This window comes from Anolis sagrei, chromosome 4, assembly GCF_037176765.1.
Source record: "Anolis sagrei isolate rAnoSag1 chromosome 4, rAnoSag1.mat, whole genome shotgun sequence".
In the NCBI taxonomy this organism is placed as follows: Eukaryota; Metazoa; Chordata; class Lepidosauria; order Squamata; family Dactyloidae; genus Anolis; species Anolis sagrei.
The window spans coordinates 189,249,700-189,271,273 of record NC_090024.1 but is presented as its reverse complement, the minus strand read 5'-3'; the positions used below and the strand labels follow the sequence as shown (position 1 = coordinate 189,271,273).

The 21,574-nt window shown below is 39.2% G+C and overlaps 1 long non-coding RNA gene across 1 annotated transcript; it reads left to right on the top strand.

Annotated features, from left to right (window-relative positions):
• The first annotated feature begins 221 nt into the window (after window positions 1–221).
• Window positions 222–19,725, top strand: LOC132772657 (uncharacterized). Its single transcript, XR_009631250.2, has 3 exons — window positions 222–263; window positions 632–663; window positions 19,609–19,725. It is a non-coding gene; the product is annotated as an uncharacterized lncRNA (long non-coding RNA).
• Window positions 19,726–21,574: the final 1,849 nt, after the last annotated feature.

The following is a 21,574-nucleotide window of genomic DNA, read 5'->3' as shown; positions in this document are numbered from 1 at the left end:
TTATGGTGACAATTTTTATGCTTATATTTTGTTTGTTAATCTTATGGTTATGTTGTTTTTACTCTGTATGTTTTGTGATGTTACTTGGGAACCACTCTGAGTACCCTCAGGGAGATGGAGCGGTATATAAATAAAGTATTATTATTATTATCATTATCATTATTATGTTTATCTGATCCCAGGGCCTGAACCTTTTTCTCCACTTCTTAGAGCAAGAAGAAGGAACCTTGGGGCGAGAGCACTGTCTTCATAATTGTTCAAAGGTATATATTTATTCATTTGCCAAACTTGCTGTTTTTATTTAATAGCATACTTCCTGAAACTGTGTTTGGTGCATAATATACACTCTTAATGACATTACCAGGAGCTGTCTGCTTATAATATCACCTGAGCCCACTTCCCTCTCATATAACATCACAATGGGACATCCATCAGTCTGAAGTTTTGGCATTAAAATACCAGAGCCCAAGATAGTCCTAACCTGGCAGTCTTATGTATAAGGCAGAGTCCTTACCTGGCAGTCTTATGTATAAGGCAGTCTTATGTATAAGGCAGAAATAGCAACAAGCATAGTGAGAATGGGATCGTGTGGCAAGTCCTATCCCTTGATATTCGTGTATTTTGTTTGCAGATTTCGACCTGCATACAAGAATCACATAAAAGGTGAGTTGTATACAGATATAATAATTGTTGTTGTATTAGTAATTCTTGTACTGAGATTCAAGGAAGTTTACAAAGCTTAAAACAAACACAGGTTAAAAGGTGTGTAAAAAAATCAATAGACAGATAAAAGTTATTATTAAATGTCATTTAATCTACAAAATTAAAACAGTCAAAAATCCTGGGTTGCTGTGAGTTTTCCAGGCTGTATGGCCATGTTCCAGAAGCATTCCCTCCTGATGTTTTGCCCACATCTATATCAGGCATCCTCAGGCTTTTTATTTACTGTCCTAATTTTAGAGTTTTTTTAAATACTGGTAGCCAGATTTTGTTCATTTTCATGGTTCCCTCCTTTCTGTTGAAATTGTCCACATGCTTGTGGATATCAATTGCTTCTCTGTGTAGCCTCACATGGTTGTTGTTAGAGTGGTCCAGCAACATGCTGTGTCCAGGCTGGTTCATCAGGTGTTCTGCTATGGCTGAATTCTCTGGTTGAATTAGTCTGCAGTGCCTTTCATGTTCCTTGATTCGTGTTTGGGCAATGCTGCGTTTGATGGTCCCTATGTAGACTTATCCACAGCTGCATGGAATACGGTAGACTCCTGCAGAGGTGAGAGGACCCCTCTTGTCCTTTGCTGAACATAGCATTTGTTGGATTTTCTTAGTGGGTCTGTAGATAGTTTGTAGGTTGTGTTTCTTCATCAGCTTCCTTATGCGGTCAGTGGTTCCCTTGATAAAGGGTAAGAATACCCCCCCCCCCTCCTCCCAAAAGACAGATTAGACTAAACTCAACAACACACCATTACAAGTAAATTGCTGGCATAAAAATGTTTTCACTTGCTGATAAGAAGATGGTAGCCATCCTAATTGCCCTAGAAAGAGAGTTCAAAAACTTGGGAGAAGTCATTTAGAACTCTCTCTCCATGGTTTTATATGCATATGGACACTTCAGATTTACAAACAAATGCATATTTTCCAGAAGCAAGGCTTGTCCTCGCAATCCTGGTGATGAAATATGCAAGGTCAATTTGTATGAGAACAAATGGAAGTATAAACTGCAAGAGGCTTAATCCAGACAAGACAGAGGTCCTCCTGGTCAGTCGCAGGGCCAATTGGGATATAGGGTGGCAACCTGTGCTTGACAGGGTTATACTTCCCCTGAGGACATAGGTCTGCAGTCTGGGGGTTCTCCAGGATTCAGCGCTGACACTTGAAGCTCACTTTGGTGGTGGCTGGGAGGGCCTTTGCACAATTAAAACTTGTGCACGATAGTAAAGACTAAAAGTTATTGGACCACAATGTTTGGATTGAGTTGGATGATGTTTTTAACTCAGTGAACTCTCTTTTATATTTTATTTTATAACTTATTTATTATGTGTGTTTTTTTAAAAATGTTATTTATTGTGTAGCATTGAATTTTTGATGTTGTTAGCCATTCTGAGTCCCTCCACAGAGGTAGAGAAGAACAGGATATAAAACTTCTAGATAAATAAATCTGTGACCGTACCTCAAAAAGCCTGACTTGGCCACCTTGTCCTCGCCTTAGTTATATCTGGGATAGACTACTGCAATGCACTCTATGTGGGGCTGCCTTTGAAGATGGCTCAGAAACTGCAGTTAGTGCAAAGGTCAGCAGCCAGATTACTAACTGGGGCTAGCTATAGGGAGCATACAATGCCCTTGTTAAAGCAGCTCCACTCGCTGCTGACAACTTTCCAGGCCCAATTCAAAGTTCAGGTTATTACCTGCAAAGCCCTTTACAGTTCGGATCCAACTTATCTTCAACATCGCATCTCTTTCCATGAATCGGCCCGGACACTAAGATCTGCTGGGGAGGCCCTCCTCTTGGTCCCACCCATCTCAAGCATGGTTGGTAGGGACGAGAGAGAGGGCTTTCTCGGCTTTTTAATGCCCTCCCTAGAGAAATAAGGCTGACCCCCACACTCCAAGTCTTGCAGACACATCTGAAAACTTTTTGAAAAAGCCTTTGATCATGTCTAATAATTAAAGTGAAGGACTTAGGGATTGTTTTTACTTTGCACTTTATGGGACTGACATCGTATACAGCTTGCTTATTTCTGCAGCTTGTTGCATTTTATTAAAACGTTTTAATTAGTAGGGGTTTTATATATTGTTTTATATAAACTTTGTATGTATAATTTTTATTGTTCTGTTTTTATACAATCACAAATCTACTGTATTCTGTGTGTTCCGCACTATTGAGTGCTTTTGTGAGCCCCCCACCCCGAGTCTATTTGGGGAGATGGTGGCGGGATACAAATAAAGTTTTATTATTTATTCTATTAAGAAGACAGAAAAGCCTACCTGATGCAAAAAGCCGAAAATACTGAGAGATGCCTTGTTGTTATTACTTAAATAATAAATTTGCCTCCTTACTTGTTAAATTTATTATTTGTGGAGTGAATAAGCAATTTATTTTCTACTACTTCTAAAATCATTCATACTGATATTGTTTTCATTGAGAAGATGGCTTCTGGTGCATTTGTAAGCAGAAGTGGCATCAAATGACACGAGACAAGGGACTTCTTCAGCTGGATCAATAGATTTGATAAATGTTGGGCTACTCTGAATGTTACCTCTTGTTTCCATTTTCTGTACAAATAGAATTGAAACAGTGAAATACAGATTAATATAAACCCTGCCTGTATAAATATCCACTGTCTGTGATTTTAAAAGGTGTGGCTAATCCAGGAAATTCACAAAAAATAGAAAGGATAAAATCCCAATAAGTACAACTCTTACTAAATGTCAAGGCCTTTGGCCAATCTGAATGAGTCCTTGGTAGTTTTTAATTTCTGTTATTTCCCCATGTCTTTGAATGTCATGAAACTATCTGCGTGTGTGTGTGTGTGTGTGTGTGTATTCAAGTATTCTGTCTACTTATGACCTTGCTGATTGCTTAGTACCTCTTCAGATTTCTTGAAATTATGCTCTTGAGATTCACATTCCAAAATTTAATTCATGGCTGTATTTGATGCTACTCAATCACCTATAAGTTCTATCTATATTGCAACAATACACAAAATGTACAAGATTAAACTCCTGCTCTGAAGGCAGCTTTTTGTAAGAAGCTTTTCGCTTCGTTTAAAGGGCAACTTATTCCCATCCTTCACTCTATTTTAATAGAGTTTGTAGGCTTGGGATTAAGTTTATGTTGACAGAGCAAACATTATACTGCCCTCCGATTCACCAGTAGGAAGGAAAGGTTAAAAGAAGAAGAAGTGGAGCCTTTTCCCTGCCAACGTTAACTGAAAAGCTGAACAAGCCAAAAACTTGGTCAGGAAATGAATGTATTGGCAGATATTGGAGTATGGGTTTAGGGAGAGGGGCACTGGAAAATACAAGTTATTTCCATCTCGGTAACGGAGATTTGCCTGATTTATGTGTATAATAGAAGAAGGTCTCAGAAATGTGGAGAGTTAAGGTGACTTTTGCTACTTCAGCATATTGGAGGGGGACAACCATTCAAAACAAAATGACTGTGGAAAATTCCCTGTAGGAAAAGGATCTATGAAAATTCCTTGCAAATAAAGGAAGGTTAATTTCTTTTCTTTCTTTCTTTTACTTACGAAAACAGCTTTGGAGTACTACTTGCAGCTTGGTTGAATTTGTATCTAGGAATCTGAATTCCAATCCCTACTCGGTCTTGAAGTATAATAGGTGACTTTGGGCAAGTATTTGTACTATTTCATTTACCCCATAATAGTATTGTGAGAGGACGAGATCATGTATGCCATCTCAAATTCTCTAAAGGAAAGATTGGGATTAAAATGTATGGCCATAAAAAAGAGCACACTGAAAGCCCTAACTGTAGGTGTATCTATACCAGAGATTCCCAACTTGTGGTTCATAGAACCCCAATGGTCTGCAAGAACTAAAATATGGTCCGCGGCCTCACCATTACTACACCGTTGCTTGAGAGACTATGCAGCAATGAGAGCAACTGGTCTCGTGAAACCATCTTATAGTGCCGAGGCAACAGGGTTGTCGAGAGGGGAGAGGCTGACTACCCAGAAAAGATTACTACTACCACACCAGCTCTAGATTATTAAATATTGTTTCTGTAGGTGAGCAGATGCTGATTACTGGATGGCATATGTTCTGTATCGGAAACTAGAGGTGATGTGGTCTATTGATTGCAAATTTCTGAATCAGCATCCCAAATAACCAAACCGAATCTAAAGTTGACCAAAAACTGATTTGTCACCCTTTTGGCACTGATGTTGGAGAGTGGTCCCTGGTCTAAGTGGTCTCTGGTCAAGTGGTCCCTGGTAAAAAAAAAAAAAGGTTGGGAACCACTGATCTAAACTGTAGAATTAATGCAGTTTGATGCCACTTTAATTGCTTTGGTTCAATTCTATGGAATGCTGGGATTTGTAGTTTGCTAAGGCACCAACATAATTTAGGTTAGAAGGCTAAATATTTTGTAAAACTACAACTCCAATGATTCCATAGCATAGCATGATTAAAGTAGTGTTATTTAAATTCTGTAATTCTACTGTGTAGATGCACCTTGTGATGCATTTTTAATTGAGATTGATTTTTTACAAACAAATATTATTACTGTTCCTTTATTACCATCTCTGCTCAACTCTTCCCGTGAACTTGTCTTGCAAAGGAAAAAAATCCTGAAGTATCTTACATTGGAAAAAGTGGTGTGAAAATACATCATGTACATATGTGGCTAGATGGGGATTTTTTAACTGTTAGCTGCATGTATTGGCTTAAGGGAATCCAAAAATGCATGCAAAAATTGTTATCCACTTGTGTTGTCAAAGTCTTTCATGGTCAGAATCACTGGATGGCTGTGAGTTTTCCGGGCTTTATGGCCGTGTTTAAACAAAATTTGGCTACCAGTATTAAAAAATTCTAAAATCAGGACAATAAATAAAAAGCAATACTCAAAAACAAGGAAAATCCAGACAGGAAACAATTGGGTCATCTAACACCTCCCAACAAAGGATTGCCCCGGCAGGAAGCAGCCAGACTTTGAAGTTGCAAGGCCATTCAGTGCTAATCAAGGTGGACAACTGCAACATTCACATATGCCTCAAGCAGACAAAAGTTCTTTCTCCCACTGGACATTCCACAGATATATAAACCCCACTTGCCTAGTTTGCAACAGACCTCACAACCTCTGAGAATGCCTGCCATAGATGTGAAACATCAGGAGAGAATGCTTCTGGAACACAGCTATACAGTCCAGAAAACGCATAGCAATCCATTGTTTTCCACTTCTTTCTGTTAACATAATCTGATTTTACTAATGTATTTTTGTTCTATGCTTGTGAATAATTTGTATGCACACATTTATATCGCAATATATTAAGATATAAAACATGCATACAAATTATTTATTGCATTGGAAATAATTTCTTTCATATACACAAGAGTGTATACATGTACTTTTCTGGGGAAGGGGATCCATAGCGCCTGTTGGATTTTCAGAGAGATCCATGCCCCCCCCCCCCAAAAAAGGATAAGAACCAAGACAGCTTTGCACCAAATCAAGCGAAATGACTATATTGGCATCTGACTCATACTTCAGAGCTTTGGCAACATCATAGTGGCCCCTTGTCCTTCCTTTATTTGCCTTTTAGCCTCATCTGACAGATGCTGGATGGTCCCTTACCCCACCCTTTTGCTCAGCCACCCATATCTATCATCGGATGCTTCAGGGGCGTAGCCATGTGAGCACATACACAAATATATGTGCTATATTTCCTTCAAATCAAATCCAGAATGATAAAGCAGACCTTGCCCTGTTGAATGAAGTCAGGCAGCACCTGCAAACCTTGCAAAGTTGCTGCTGGGAATCAACGAATCATGCCTTTTTTCTACCAAGCTCTGGAAAAAGATGATGCATCTTTTCATAATATATGTCACCAACTCTACAGATTAATTGACATAGTTAAAATTTAAGAACCCACTCCTTGCAAATGTAACACAGATATGGTGAAACGTAAGCACAGAGATTGCAGAGTGCTTCTCTGAAGGACGAAGGTGGACAGAGTCAATGTCGCGAAGAGTCATGATGGTACTTTAGGAAGAGCTCTTTCAGGCTGGTCTAAAGAAGTATGACTTCCCACCTATATGTTTGATTTGCTGGTTGTTGATACTTTGATTTCTTTTTTAGATTCCATTTTTAGCCATTTCTAGATTCCATTCTTGTCACAGAATCCACCGAAGGATTTTTAAAACCAGAGCATAGTTTGCTAAGGTGGCCCTATAGTTTGAAGAAGATTTTCTCCTAACTCATTGAAAAATAATAATTATAGTGCTATAGTGCAAAAATGACATTGCAGTGATCTACTATTTCACAACGAGGCATTGATGTACTTTTTTATTCTGATATATCTCAGAATTAAAAAGAAACTAAACTAAGGCTGGGAATACATGTTGCAGATGATGCCAGAAATGGGCAAAAAACAGTTTGAAACAAAAACATCTATTTTATAAAATACCAAGAATGACAGCAACAGATATTGAAACCTCTTGACATATTTGTTCTGTTTGGAAACACTCATATACAGTAGACTCTCAGTTAAGCGGCACCATGGGGATTGGTAGATGCTGGATACATATAGTTTCTGGTTATTTGGGAGTTTCTAATAAAAATAGGCCTAACAAATATTATACCCCTATAGTATATCATAGCATTCGAATCTGTGAGGTAGGGTGAGCACCTGCTGTTAGCCCCAGCTTCTGCCAACCTAGCTGTTCGAAAAAACATAAGTGTGAGTAGATCAATAGGTACTGCCCTGGCAGGAAGGTAACAGCACTCCATGCAGTCATGCTGGCCAAAAGACCTTGGAGCCGTCTACTGACAATGCCAGCTCTTTGGCTTAGAAATGGAGATGAGCACCACCCTCCAGAGTCGGACTCGAGTAGACTTAATGTCAAGGGAAAACCTTTACCTTTATTAATACCATACTATAAACTCTATATTGATTTGTGGTTAATACTGAAATACAGTAATTACAAACACATTTTAGAAAGTAAAGACAAACCTCATGTGACACTGTTTTACTGTATTATACATGTATTTTAATTTTAATTTAAAAGTATTATTCATTTATTTTTTGTGGGTTGCTTGAGAGTTCTGGTTGCATGAGTTCTGGTTAATTAATTCTGGCCCAGTGTATTTGTCCGAACGGATCTCCCTCTACATCCCACCTCGAAGTTTAAGATCTTCTGGGGAGGCCCTGCTCTCGACCCCGCCATTGTCACAAGTGAGGCTGGCGGGGACGAGGAGCAGGGCCTTCTCAGTGGTGGCCCTCTGCCTGTGGAACTCACTCCCCGGGGAGATTAGATCGGCGACATCCCTTCTAGCGTTTAGGAAAAAACTGAAGACCTGGGTGTGGGACCAAGCCTTTGGTCATTCTGATAACTAACTTAAGGATCTGACGATAGACAAGGACAAATGGAAGGGAATGGATATATGGACTCTGAACCCTGAACATGAGATTGTTTTATTATTTTATTATGTATTGATGTTTTAATTTAACTGTTGAATTGTTGTATTTTGTATTGCTTGTCAAGTGTTTTGGGCATCTAATTGTGCCTTCTCTGTAAGCCGCCCTGAGTCGTCCCCCCCCCCCCCCCGGGGTGAGAAGGGCGGGGTATAAGTAAGTGAAATAAATAAATAAATAAATAAATAAGAGTCTACTGTATAAACTTTCTGTCTGAAACATTCATGTATAATAGCCTGTGGAAAAGACTGCATTCCTAGCAGGCCTGTAGCGAGGGGGTGGTTTTAGGGGTTCAACCCCCCCCCTCGAAATGTTTCAGATTTTTTTTAAAAAAAACTGGTTTACTCATGAATTTTAACTGGTTAACCAAATCCCCATGCTAAATCTATGAGATGCAAAAAATTAAGAGTCCCTCCAGAACTGTAAGCACTATCTCAAGCAAATATTGACAATTTATTCACACTGTCATTACTTGCAGCAATAGCTGATGTAGTGAAGCAACCAAGTTGGGGGTGTGTGTGTTGAATGCTCTCATTAAGGAGGCCAGACTTGGTGGAGGTGGTTGACAGGGGCGGAGCTGCAGGCTATTGAAGGCTGCTCTGCCCCCTGCTGTGCTCTTTGCTTCAGTGTGAGCTAGGAGGCAGGTTTCAACCTCCCCCCTCCCGAAATTTTCAACCCTCCCCGAAATTTTCAACCCCCCCCCCCCCCGAAATTGTCAACCCTCCCCAAAAAGATTTTCTGGCTACGGCCCTGGTTCCTAGGCAGAGACTAAATAATTATTTACGTTTGATCTGAGCTGCTATATGAAAGTTAATGGGATGATGTCTGAAACAGTCCTACTATGGCAGTGGTTCTCAACCTGGGGTCCCCAGATGCTTTTGGCCTTCAGCTTCCAGAAAGCCTAGCATCTGGTAAACTGGCTGGGATTTCTGAGAGTTGTAGGTCAAAAACATCTGGGGACCCCAGGCTGAGAATTACTGCACTATGGTAAAGGTAAAGGTTTCCCTTTGACATTGAGTCTAGTTGTGGCCAACTCTGGAGGGTGGTGCTCATCTCCATTTCTAAGTTGAAGAGCCAGCATTGTCCATAGACGCCTCCAAGGTCATGTGGTCGCCATGACTGCATGGAGCGCCATTACCTTCCTGCCAGAATGGTACCTATTGATCTGCTCACATTTGCATGTTTTTGAACTGCTAGGTTGGCAGAAGCAGGGGCTGACAGTGGGAGCTCACTTTGCTCCCGAATTCAAACCACCTACCTTTCAGTCAGCAGATTCAGCAGCTTAGTGGTTTAACTCACTGCACCACCAGTATTACTATGATGCTTTTCACTTTTCCAAATAATATTTTTGTATGGTTAGTTATTTCATCTTCAATTTTCCAGTCAGGTGAGCTTCTAAGACTGATAATTTCTTGCTATATAGCTGATAAAAGGTGATAACTTTGGGACAGAAAACATGAGTAGTTTCAAGTCTGATCAAGTGATTGTGAGAGTAAATGACTCGCCTTGCTGCCAATGTCACCTTTGTGCCTTATTATCCCCCTGCAAAAGGTAGAGCTGCAGCTGAAAAGCAGAAACCTGGGATATAAGGAACATCACTTTCTAATTTTGCACAGGCTGAATTTGTTTCCTTTTCACTTTTTATTCATTTGACAATGAGAGCTGGGTAAAAAAATTAAGTAATTCAAGACTTCCCTTCTTTATACTTTATTTTAATAACCTTCCTCACGAAGATGCCAGGCATATTTTAATGTAGTAAGGATTTAGAGGCAATCCACTTTATAGCAAGAGGAAACAAAAATACTTGAAGGCTTAACATCTTAGATGTAAGTGTAATTCATATTTTAAGGGTGGAAAAAAGTATGGAAAATGTGAGAAAAGGAGGGCTGAGTGAAAAACTAAAAACTACCTGTCTTCTGTAAAACTTTATGAATTGTGGCAGTCAAGTTTCACAACGTAAGACTGATTTAGTAATCCAAAAGCAGAATTGTTTGAGAAGAGTAAATTATCTTGTTTTTGTTGTTAACTGTCATCAAATCAATTTTGGCTTATATAGCAACCCCATGAATGAGAGACTAAATGATCTTGCCAGAAGATCATTTGCATGTTAGATGGTATTTGCATGTTTTCCAAAGCAAGGACTGTGGGAACCAAAGTGGCAGCGTGAGTAAGGCTCTGCTACTGTGTGACTCCGCACTAGCTCCGGTGTGAAAAGACAACATGCCTTCCTTTGGTTTTGTCATTACTGGTTTCACCTGGCTGGATATGTATACCTGGGAACATCCAGAGGGGAAGGGCCCGTATCAGTGGGTGAACAAGGACAGGATGCCTGCCCCACGTCTGACCTGTGTCTAAGCTGCAGAGGAAATGTTAGAATTAAAGTCCTATAGGAGTAATTTTCACTTGAGAGTGATGTGTTCCTTTCAGCTTATCAAATAGGAGGCAGTGCCTAACATGATATGGGGGTGGGATTTGGAAGCAATCATCCCTATGGTTTAGGATGAGAACAATTTGAGATTAATGCAAGCAGGTTTATTAGCAGACACAACCATCGATTTTAGTTGCTTTTGACTAGTGTACTCCAGTGGCCAAATCCCCTTGAATAGCTCACCTGGGCCATAGGGGAACTTTAATTTCCCTTTGCAAGTATGCTCAGTATTTACAGTGTACAGATCTAATAAAATGCAGGCTTTCTCTCTCTGGAAAAAATATTATACAGATTGAAGGATTCAGGTTGCTGTGAGTTTTCCAGGCTGTATGGCCATGTTCCAGAAGCATTCTCTCCTGACGTTTCACCTGCATCTAAGGGAGGCAACCTCAAAGGTTGTGAGGATGCCCGTCATAGATGCAGGTGAAACATCAGGACAGAATGTTTCTGGAACATGGCTATAGAGCCCAGAAAACTCACAGCAACCCAGTGATTCTAGCCATGAAAGCATTCAACAATACATCGAAGGATCTGTTTTTTGACAACTTGGGCCAACAATCCCACTGAACACAAATTATTCACATGGTGACAATGTATATGTGCTGTTGGGATGAACACACCTTTAAATGCCAGAAGAAAATATAGTAAAAGGAAAATTGGGAAATTTTAAAAGAAAGGATAAGAAAAGGGAACGCAATATTCCTGTATGTTTCACAATTAAAAGGAAACTCAAGCAAGGGCAGGAATAAAAGGTTGCAATTAATACCAGGAATTGCAAGAACATATTCTGAGACAACATAAATATTATTTCAGGATTTCAAAAAATTCCTCAGAAATACCTCCTGGGATATTTTACTTATTTGGAGGATGTTTAACTTATTTTTCACGTTTTGCTGACAACAGCTGTCTAAACACAAACAATCTTTGTTCATATTATTGAAACTTTTGATGGAGATGTAGAAATCATTTCAAATTGTGCTGTTAAGAATCAATCAGGAAACAGAGGAACTTAATTGATTTGTTCCAGAAATCTAGCCATTGCTCTTGTTGTTGAATGACGATTTTTTTCCTTCTGGTTGTGAATTGAACCATGACCAATGCAAAATCCTATGTTGTGACTGAAGTAGAGAGAACGGGCATGGGGAAGGCAAAAGAGGCTGAGGGGGGTATAAGAAGCAAACATTTGAGTGAATGATGTGTTAATGAAGTATAAACAAAAGATCTGCCTAGTTCCAGACGTTTTCTGGATCAGTAGCTAAAGACAAAATATAAATGGGAAAGCTATTCACAGAAAGCAAAGGTGAAACTTTCCAAAGGCACAGAGAATATTTATTGAGCCAAGAGCATTTTGGAATAAATCTTTTTTTCAGGGGCAGTCCTGGTTGCAAGCCATTGTTGCATCTACATAAACATTGCATGTGGCTTATTCCTGCCACTTCACTGTGTGCTTCATTCTTCCCAACCAAAGGTCTGTGAATAAAAAACATATGTGCCTCTCAGCATCCCATCTTCTATGTGCCTTCCCCACTCTCTACATCATTTAATGCACAGTATGCTCCTGTCAGTGTGGTGCAGCTGAGCAATCCCTCAATTCACAACCAGAGAGACAAACAGTAGTTAAAGGGAGATTTTTGTGAAAAGCTTCCATAGTAGAAAGGCAGAGGTCATTGCCCAGAAGCGGACAGAAGACTATGGCTTGTAGACCACATCCAGCTATGAGATGTTTTCTTCTGGTCTGCAAACTATATCGCATTATAACAATTTGCTAGGGATTCTCCATGCTCCAGACAAGAAAAAGCTACTGTTTGGAATATGTAATTATCCCTTTCTTAACCATAATGGCATGAATGTCTTGCTGAACAACACACGTCTAGTTGTTCTCAGAGTCACTAGAATGAGCATGTAGGAGTTTAATGGGGAGATCAAACAGCAGATAAGTGTATGAGTTGTAACAGTTTTGTTCCTTAGAATATGGGAAGGCTACAAAACCTAAATTGGTACAATTAACAATGAGGTTATTGGATATGGTGTTTGAAGTGTCCACTAGGTATGACGTACTTGCTCCTTCTCTACTATGATTGTATGGTCAGATCTACCTCATGCCTTAAGATTTCAGCATCAAACTCCTCATGCTAGAACTTCAAATACAGAGGGTAAGCCCTGGTAATGTTATAAGGGCCAGCCCTTGGTGATATAATTAAGCATGATATATTAAGTATCAGCTAGATTTGCACAGAATATGCAATTCAAACAAAACATACCAATGCTAACAGTATCAATAAAATATGTATATACATACATATATACACATTTTCAAGGCAGTGCTCTCATCCTGAGATTCTTCCCCCTTGTCCTTTGGTTAGGGGACTCTACTTCCTATTGTATCTGAAGACTTGAGCCTTCAGATATGTACACAGTTGGTAGCTGGGGCAAGCCACATTTTGGGAGATGAGAAGCCTGCTGCACTTTGACACTATTATATGTCCATAACCGAATACTTTAAAAATACATGGCCTACTTATGGTTTCTTTGCCCAGATGTGGTACTCAGGCTGAAACCGGGGCTTGAAGATATGTTGCTTTAGCAGCTGTAGACCTTTTTAAAAGGAGAGGTAAGGCTGGAAGACGATGGAAGGCTAGTGTACCCTGCCACGGCTATTGTTTTTGGGACATGTCAAGGTTTCATCCTAACTCCCATTCTTTCTGGGACATTTCTGATCTTTTGAGCAGTTGGCTTAATGCAATATGCATCATTTTAACATATGTGCTGCATTACTGGATTAAGTTAATATTATATGAATTGTTCATTCACCCTGCAGTGGCCACATGCTAGGACTTCAAATTTGATCCTTCTACATTGCTCTTTAGTCTCCATATGTTCCCTCCTGGTAGGAACAAGGAGGGAACATATGCAGATTATATGCATGCACATGCAGGGAAGGACTGAAAGCTGGTTGCAAAGTTATTTGCTGAGGTGGATGTTTCCTTGGCAGAAGCCATATCAACACAGCAGGAGGGCACCAGTACAAAGCTGCTGCCCCATCGCAACTTCTGGCACACATATAAACTCTTATAAACAGCTTTTATGACAGCATATGGGAGATGGAGCACCAGGTGATAATAAATGCAAAGACCTCTAATCTAGCTCTAGCTATTTTGTCCAGGAAACTGAGACGAGGAAGGCATTTATTGGGACTCGCCTAGTCCTCAGTCTGGCAAAATCCCAATGGCATCATTCATTATCAACTCTACAGCTGGATATGGTTGGTGGCATTTACGTTTGTGTAATGAAGTGAGTCAAATTAGACATCATAATTGTTCCATTTGGCTTTAGAGTCAACAAACTATTTTTTTATTAAACTTGCTAAACCTTTCTCTAGGTTGTATTACTATGAATATTTATCTGTCAGTAAGGACAATTGAGTACAGTGCAACCTATTAATTAGCAAAACAGGTAAATGGGGCACAGGATTTGATTGGATGCATAGTGAGCCCTTCAGAATTGGACATTGCTTCACATGAAAAAAAAAACCCTTAAATTTTCTCAAAGCTTTAATCCTGTTCTCTTTTTTCTGTTCTTTTGCTTTACTACAAAACGTTGATAGAAGACATTTACATCTGTTTAGCTGATTTTGAAATGTGAATGCAGTATATGAATGCAGTATTTTAAGAGAAACCAAATACCCTCTATTGTTTTATAGGGACTGGAGGAAAACTGAATGGGAGACAATGGTAAATATAAAAGGCTATTAGCCTCAGCTTCTGCCAACCTAGCAGTTTGAAAACATGCAAATGTGAGTAGATCAATAGGTACTGAGAAGGGTGGTGTACAAATATAGTAAATAAATAAATACCGCTCCGGCGGGAAGGTAACGGCACTTCATGAAGTCATGCAGGCAATATGACTTTGGAGGTGTCTGCGGACAACACCGGCTCTTCGGCTTAGAAATGGAGATGAGCACCAACCCTCAGAGTCAGATATGACTGGACTTAATGTAAGGAGAAAACCTTTACCTAATCTTCTCCAGTTCTTGCCATTTTCACCATGGAGCACAGAAGAGGAACAATTTTTGGAGGATTCAACAACTATCCAGGCTAAACGTTCTTGATTTACAATCACTTCTGAGAAATGATAGAAGCCTTTGGAAGGATCAATGCACTTGCTGGAAAGAATTCTCTTCCTTACAACACTTATTTATTAGTAGCAAAGTGGACTGTCCAAAAGAGACATGCATCTGCAAACCAGGGCTTAGAAAATAATTTTTTCAAATAAATTTATTCTTTCTGCTTGCATAGTGTTTAAAAAGTAATGTTTTTTTTTCTTATTCATTCCAGTGTTTTGAAAGCTTTCTCTCTAAGGTGGGAATGAAGTGGTATTCCAGAGGATACAGTCAGCCTTCCAAATTCACTGATTATTCTGTCTCTGCATATTTCCCATCCGCAACTGTATACATAGCTTTGTAGTGTATACAAAGCTATGGCTACTATTTAAAGCCTATAAAACATTAGGCTGCAAGACTGCTAAGCTATCACAGTACAGCCTTATCGCAGTAAGACCAAGAATGCATCTACATTGTGGCATCAAATTGCTGCCAATTTGTAAGCTGCCTTGAGTTGCTTTCGGGCTGAGAAAGGCAGGATAGAAATACCGCAAATAAACAAATAAATAAATACATTGTACAATTAATACAGTTTTACACCACTTTACTTGCCATGACTCATGGGAGTTGTAGTTTGGTGAAGCATTGGCATTCTTCGGCAGAGAAAGCTAAAAACATTGTAAAACCACAGTTTCCATTATTTCACAGCATTGAGTCGTGGCAGTTAAATTGGTGTCAAGCTGCATTAATTCTGCTGTGTGGATGCACCCCAATTCTCCCTTTCCTATTGCTTCAAGATGGATTGGCACTATGATATAATTTATATAAATTCTATAGAGGGAAGAATGCTTTGCTAAATTCCCCACTGGATTTTAGCAAAGCATGAATCATTCTAAGCATGTGAGTGTCATTCAAGAAGGGCTCAGGCCAAGCCAGCTCAAGACTTGAATTTCCTGCCCAGTGTGCCAGTTGTGAGGTGTAATCAGATCCTGTGTCTTGACAATTGCAATAGCTTTGCGAAGCTTGATTTGCATAGGCTGATGCTCATTCATTGCTCAGTGACTTGCCACTCCCCCAGGAAATACAAAGGGCAAGCCAAATGACATTTACAAATTGCAACAGTGCAGAAGTGATACCAATCACTGAATAATCTTTGCCAGCTATGGAGCACTGACTATGTATACTTATGTTTAAAAAGCAGTGCCCTTCTCTGGAAATCTAGTACTTTTTCCATCCAAGTCAATACATATTGTGTGCAATAAGGAAGACAGGCTTCTCCAATGAAATCTCCTTGCGATCATCAAGGTATAAAGCCAAAGTTCAGGTATATTTAAAGAACAAGACAAGATATTTTTCTACCAGAGCCAAAGGACAGCAGAACAACCCACTATATCCAGTGTACAGAAACTAACTGACATTGGAGTTAAGTCTTACTCCAATGGGTAGCATGTGTATCTCAATGTCTGCATCCAGATTGCTCACTTCCTTTTACAATTGTGGGTCAAATGGTTCTTTTTACATAACTTTACACTCATACCTCTGTGTTACACTTGTGATTTTATATGTTTTGTTGCTTCAGAACTGCTTCATACATGAAATTCCAGTTCATGTAACAATGAAAAAATAAGAATCCCATACGACAGGAATAAATATGTTCATATTTTTGGTTTTGGAAATTACTCTGTGATGGACAGTTACTGTGTATGATATGGTCTTAAAGTTAGTGGTTGAAATGTTGGTTAGTTGTACAAAATACCCCCCCCCCCCTCCTCCTGGTTAGATCAACCTTATATGAATGTTTCTATCCCAGCTATGTGTGTATGTATATTGTGTAATTCTTGGATTCAAACAAGCAAACAACATTTTAAAAGGTGGGTGGTCAGGGCAATTTCTGATTACCCAACAATGGATAATGTATCATTAAAAGAGGAAGTAGGAACAACTCAACAATTCGCTATATTTTTGGTCCTGTTTCCAAATTCAACCTGCATGCATATCTATGTACAGATAGTGCACATTCAGAAAATATAGTCTGAATGAGACAAAGTTTTTATTCACAGTCTAGGAGGGAAGAGAATTAAAACCCTCATATACAACGTGTATCTCATATGCAACTTGGCAATGGTTGTGAAACCGAAACTCAGTTTTCAGAGCCTATGTACTGTTTGTATGCTTTGGGCTTTAATTTACTTTTTGTATTTTTTGTTAGTGTTAGCCACTTTGACTCTCCTTTGGGAGAGAAGAAGCAGGATATAAATGCTGCTACTACTACTACTACTACTACTAGTAGTAGTAGTAATAATAATAATAACAACAATTGCAAAGGCTCTGGCATAAACCAGTATAAGTGGTCCCAGTGGTCATCAGCACACTGGGTGGTGTGCCAAAAGATCTCAGCCGGCATTTGAAAACAATAAATATTGACAAAATCACGATCTGTCAACTGCAAAAGGCCACCTTACTTGGATCTGCATGCATCATTTGAAAATACATCACACAGTCCTAGATGCTTGGGAAGTGTTCGACTTGTGATTTTGTGATACGAAATCCATCATATAGATCTCATTTGCTGTGACATACTGTGTTTTTGTGTCAGTAAAATAATAATAATAATAATAATAATAATAATAATAACTTACTTTATAGACCACCTTCCCTCCCCAAGGGGACTCAGGGTGGTTTACACACAAAAGGTAAACATTCAATGCCATAATGTTTGCCCTTTTTGTGTGTGTAAACCTCCATTGAGGCAGACAGTCAGAAGGCACTATTCCAAAGGCCAAATTAAGATGTAAACCGGGTTTGAAGGCGAAACAAACAGAGGTCGGTACAGAGTCTGCACTCTCAAATAAATGACATAGAGCATACAGAGAAGTACAGAGCATTTTATCCATTCAAAATACCCATGCCTTCCCCTGATTGGCTGAAAAGCTGACCTAGCTTTGATCTGGGCTCCTGTTGACTGGGGATTCCTCCTGATGTCATTGGCTGTAGGAGTTCCCTCATGGCTGGAAAAAGGAACAGCTGCCCTTGAATAGTTTAAAGCCAAAGTCCATTTAACGTCCTCCCCCATGAGGGGTGGAAAACCAGGAATGTGGTAATGTCAAAATTTAAATACTCCTATGATTGACTTAATGTTCAGTCCAGGTAAACACAAAGGTAGTCCGGAAAACACAAAAAGGTGATTGGGATTACTTGATGGGATATTGGGCTGGTATCACTAGCAGTATATCAGCTGATCTATATCATCCGATAGTCCCAATCGCATCAGTGGAAGCCAGGAAGTTTCCCAATAAGAGGATTTATCAACAGAAAAGAGATTTCTCAATGAAAAAGAATTTTGGTTCACAGAAAATACAGTATATATCATCAGAGCAATAAGACTTGGGTGCCTTAAGGCTTGCATACATAAGCCAGCTTTAGTCTGTTTCCTTTCCCATATCATAGGCTTAAGCAAGGCGGCTTTGCAGATCTGCACTTTAGTAACATTTTAAAGGTTAATTTCATTTCATATAGTTTATACAATTTCATAAAAGCAGATTTCATAAGGGAAGATATAGCTGGCCGGACTTTCCCAGAATTGAAGAGGAACGCTCTCCCGACATTGTGAAAATGGTTGGAAAATAAATAAAAATACATTCATTTTTAATTCATCTTTGTTTGTTCTAATTATGAGGAGCATCAATTTCTCAATAACAGAATGAGATGACTTTGTAGAAATGAACATTTATGTGTACTTCTCAAGAGAGATTTGTACTTCACAATTTTGCAGGGGAAAGATTATATACACACATACACACACATACACAGTTTTTCATACTCTCCCAGCGCCACGTAGGATTCATGGCACTTAGTAATTATGAACCGATATTGCTTTTAATTGTTTTTACAATGTCTGATTTTATGTTTATTGATGTTAGATATTGATTGTTTCTTGATTCTTATTTTATCCTATTTTGTTGGGCATGTCCCTTTGTAAGCCGCACCTAACTCTGACCCTGACCCTAACCCGAGTCCCTTTGGGGAGATGGCGGCAGGGTATAAAAATAAAGTTGTTATTATATTATTATTCTATACAAAACCAGTTTCTCATGCAGGAAACATATCTTTTTTAGGGGTGGTGGTGGATGTGGGTTGGGGAGAATGTATATGCAAAACAATATTCTGAAAGATATCACAAATTGTGAAGATGGTGGTATTGAGCTATTCTTTTAAGTGTGTGTTTGTATTTAGACTCCTGAGCATGAAAAAATGTGTGGGAAATGAATAATGATTAATATTCCTATTTTTATATTACCAAAGTTCTGTTTCACTAAGAGACCTCTTGTCTTGGAAAAAAATATGGATCCAGGTCAGAGCTATTATGTCTGGTCTGCTGGTATATAGGAAAGTTGGATATTTTGAGAAAGCAGATTGTGATTTTTCAGTTCCAGCGATTAACTGTAAGAATCACTATGCAGTAATTATTTTCACTGAGCATTTTATATCATATAACATGAATCAAAGTTGAAATCAAACACTAGGAAATTCCACCGGAGGCTAAAGATGAATCAGTCAAGAATGATGTGTTTGTGGTTTCTTTCATACTATCTGTTATCATCAGTTGTTTTATTTGCTATAAGTTGCATGGTTATGAGTTGGAGCAAAGGGAGATTCCTTCAGGTCAGTTTATTTCCTTTCTTTATCCTCTTGAGAACATGTAGGTATGACCTACGTATTAAGTCTGGCCCCATCCATTTCCAGAAAAGACTAAGGGGGAAAAGAGAAATGTCATTCTTTGTTTATTTTTCATTTAATTGTGTATATATTTTTCCTGGTACTGTGCCACCCAGTCATACTAATTCCATTGTTTTGCCTATGTAATGAAATCTGTTTTTTTTTATAGCATTTGTTGTAGTGGTTGTGAAATTCTGGTTTTTCTCATTCAGGCAGTTGCGTATGTGTAAGACTTTGTTATGTCATCTGTTGTCAAGAGGAGAAGAGGCTGGAAATTGACAGGAAATCCAAGGCAAATGAGCATTTGACCGCAATACAAAATTGTATTTTTTCTGGTAAGTATAGACAAATCTGTCATATGCACTTTCTTTCACATTTGAATATCTGCACTAAATATGAAGACTTTTTGGCAAATTTCAATCAGTATTTTCAAATAAAAACAAACTGAAATAATATTTGCATCCATCTGTGCTGGCCATATTCAAATTCCCACATGAAGAGACCTGTATCTTACTTGCCTTAGTAGTAGAAGATATCAAAAGAAAAATATGGGGCTAAATGGAGCCCCCGGTGGTGCAGTGGGTTAAAGCACTGAGCTGCTGAGCTTGTTGATCGAAAGGTCGCAGGTTCGATTCCAGGGAGCGGCGTGAGCTTCCGCTGTCAGCCCTAGCTTCTGCCAACCTAGCAATTCGAAAACATGCAAATGTGAGTAGATCAATAGGTACCGCTCCGGCGGGAAGGTAACGGCACTCCATGCAGTCATGCTGGCCACATGACCTTGGAGGTGTCTATGGACAACGCTGGCTCTTCGGCTTAGAAATGGAGATGAGCACCACACCCCAGAGTCAGACATGACTGGACTTAATGTCAGGGGACTACTTTTACCTAAATGGTGTTTTAGTCCTTACTATAGTAGACCCATTGGATCATTAGATTTACATGTTGATTGAGCATTCAACACAGTGCTAATTGGGACCAATAGGATTCCAGCTATGGTAACCCTTATTTAGTACAATTAACTTGGTTTAATACTCAGGGAAACCCAGATTTTAAAGAAATAAGCATCAAAAGCCTTGAACTAGGTTGATTAATCTGTCTAGTTTAGTGTATATACTCGTGAATAAGTAAAGTTTAGAGGTCCAAAATTATGGATGCTTATATGACCAATGAATAAGTCAAGAGTCAGTCCTTGGAGAACATGGAACATTAACCACCACTGCCATTTTTTTGTCCAAGTATTAAAAAAAGTACATTGTCACGCTACTCAGAGAAGGGCAGTTGGAAAGGATGTAACAAATGTGATAGGATTCTAATGCATATTATCACACACTAATTATTGCTTTGGGATTCTTAGGCAAGTTAGAATAAAAGTATGGACTGACCCTCTGAATGGGTTTTCTAGGGCAGAGAGTGGGACATGGTAGCAGAATAACATGCCATCCTATCCAGACCTCTTCAAATACAGAACTGTCCTACTGATGAGATTTAGTAGGTTTAGGTAGCTATTGATCCACGAGTTGTTTTAGGATGCATTTAGGACCAGTTGCAAACCCAGGGCAGGTTGACCAACCATTTTAATGTCACTAATGATTATCAGGAAATGTCAAGCACACTCTGATTCATAAACTACAGCCAAATTACCTGCATTGTCCCTAAAATCATTGCCAGGGGAAGGCAGCTGTAATTTGGAGCTTTTCATTTCATCCCCATAACACAAATTCAGCCTGCCAAAGACATCGGAGACTGCAATCGGTTGGCAGGCTCCCAAAGTAGCATTTGAATTGATGCGCCATAAACCCTTTCGTTACAGTTCCCCTTCAGGCACAAAGAGCAAAATAAACACTCTCTTGGGATTAATTAAATTGCAGTGGAACTGAATATTTTTAAACCCTAGAAACGCAATCTGGCCCTGGACCCTTATTGTAATAAGCATTTGCTGTGTGTACTTTTCACACACAAAGATTTCTCTGCTCTCTCTCCTCCTGGGTCATGAACGTTTACAGAAGGGATGTTTTGTGCTGATGAGAGGATGGGCCATATGGAAAGCTCTTTGTTTCAGTAGTTCTACAAAAGCCACATCCCAGTGTTTGGAAAAGTCCTGTTTGGATTTCAGATGTAAGAATTCCTCAGCAGTCTTGGCTACTTCTCATGTTGTGGGCTGTGGGATTCTGTCAGTTT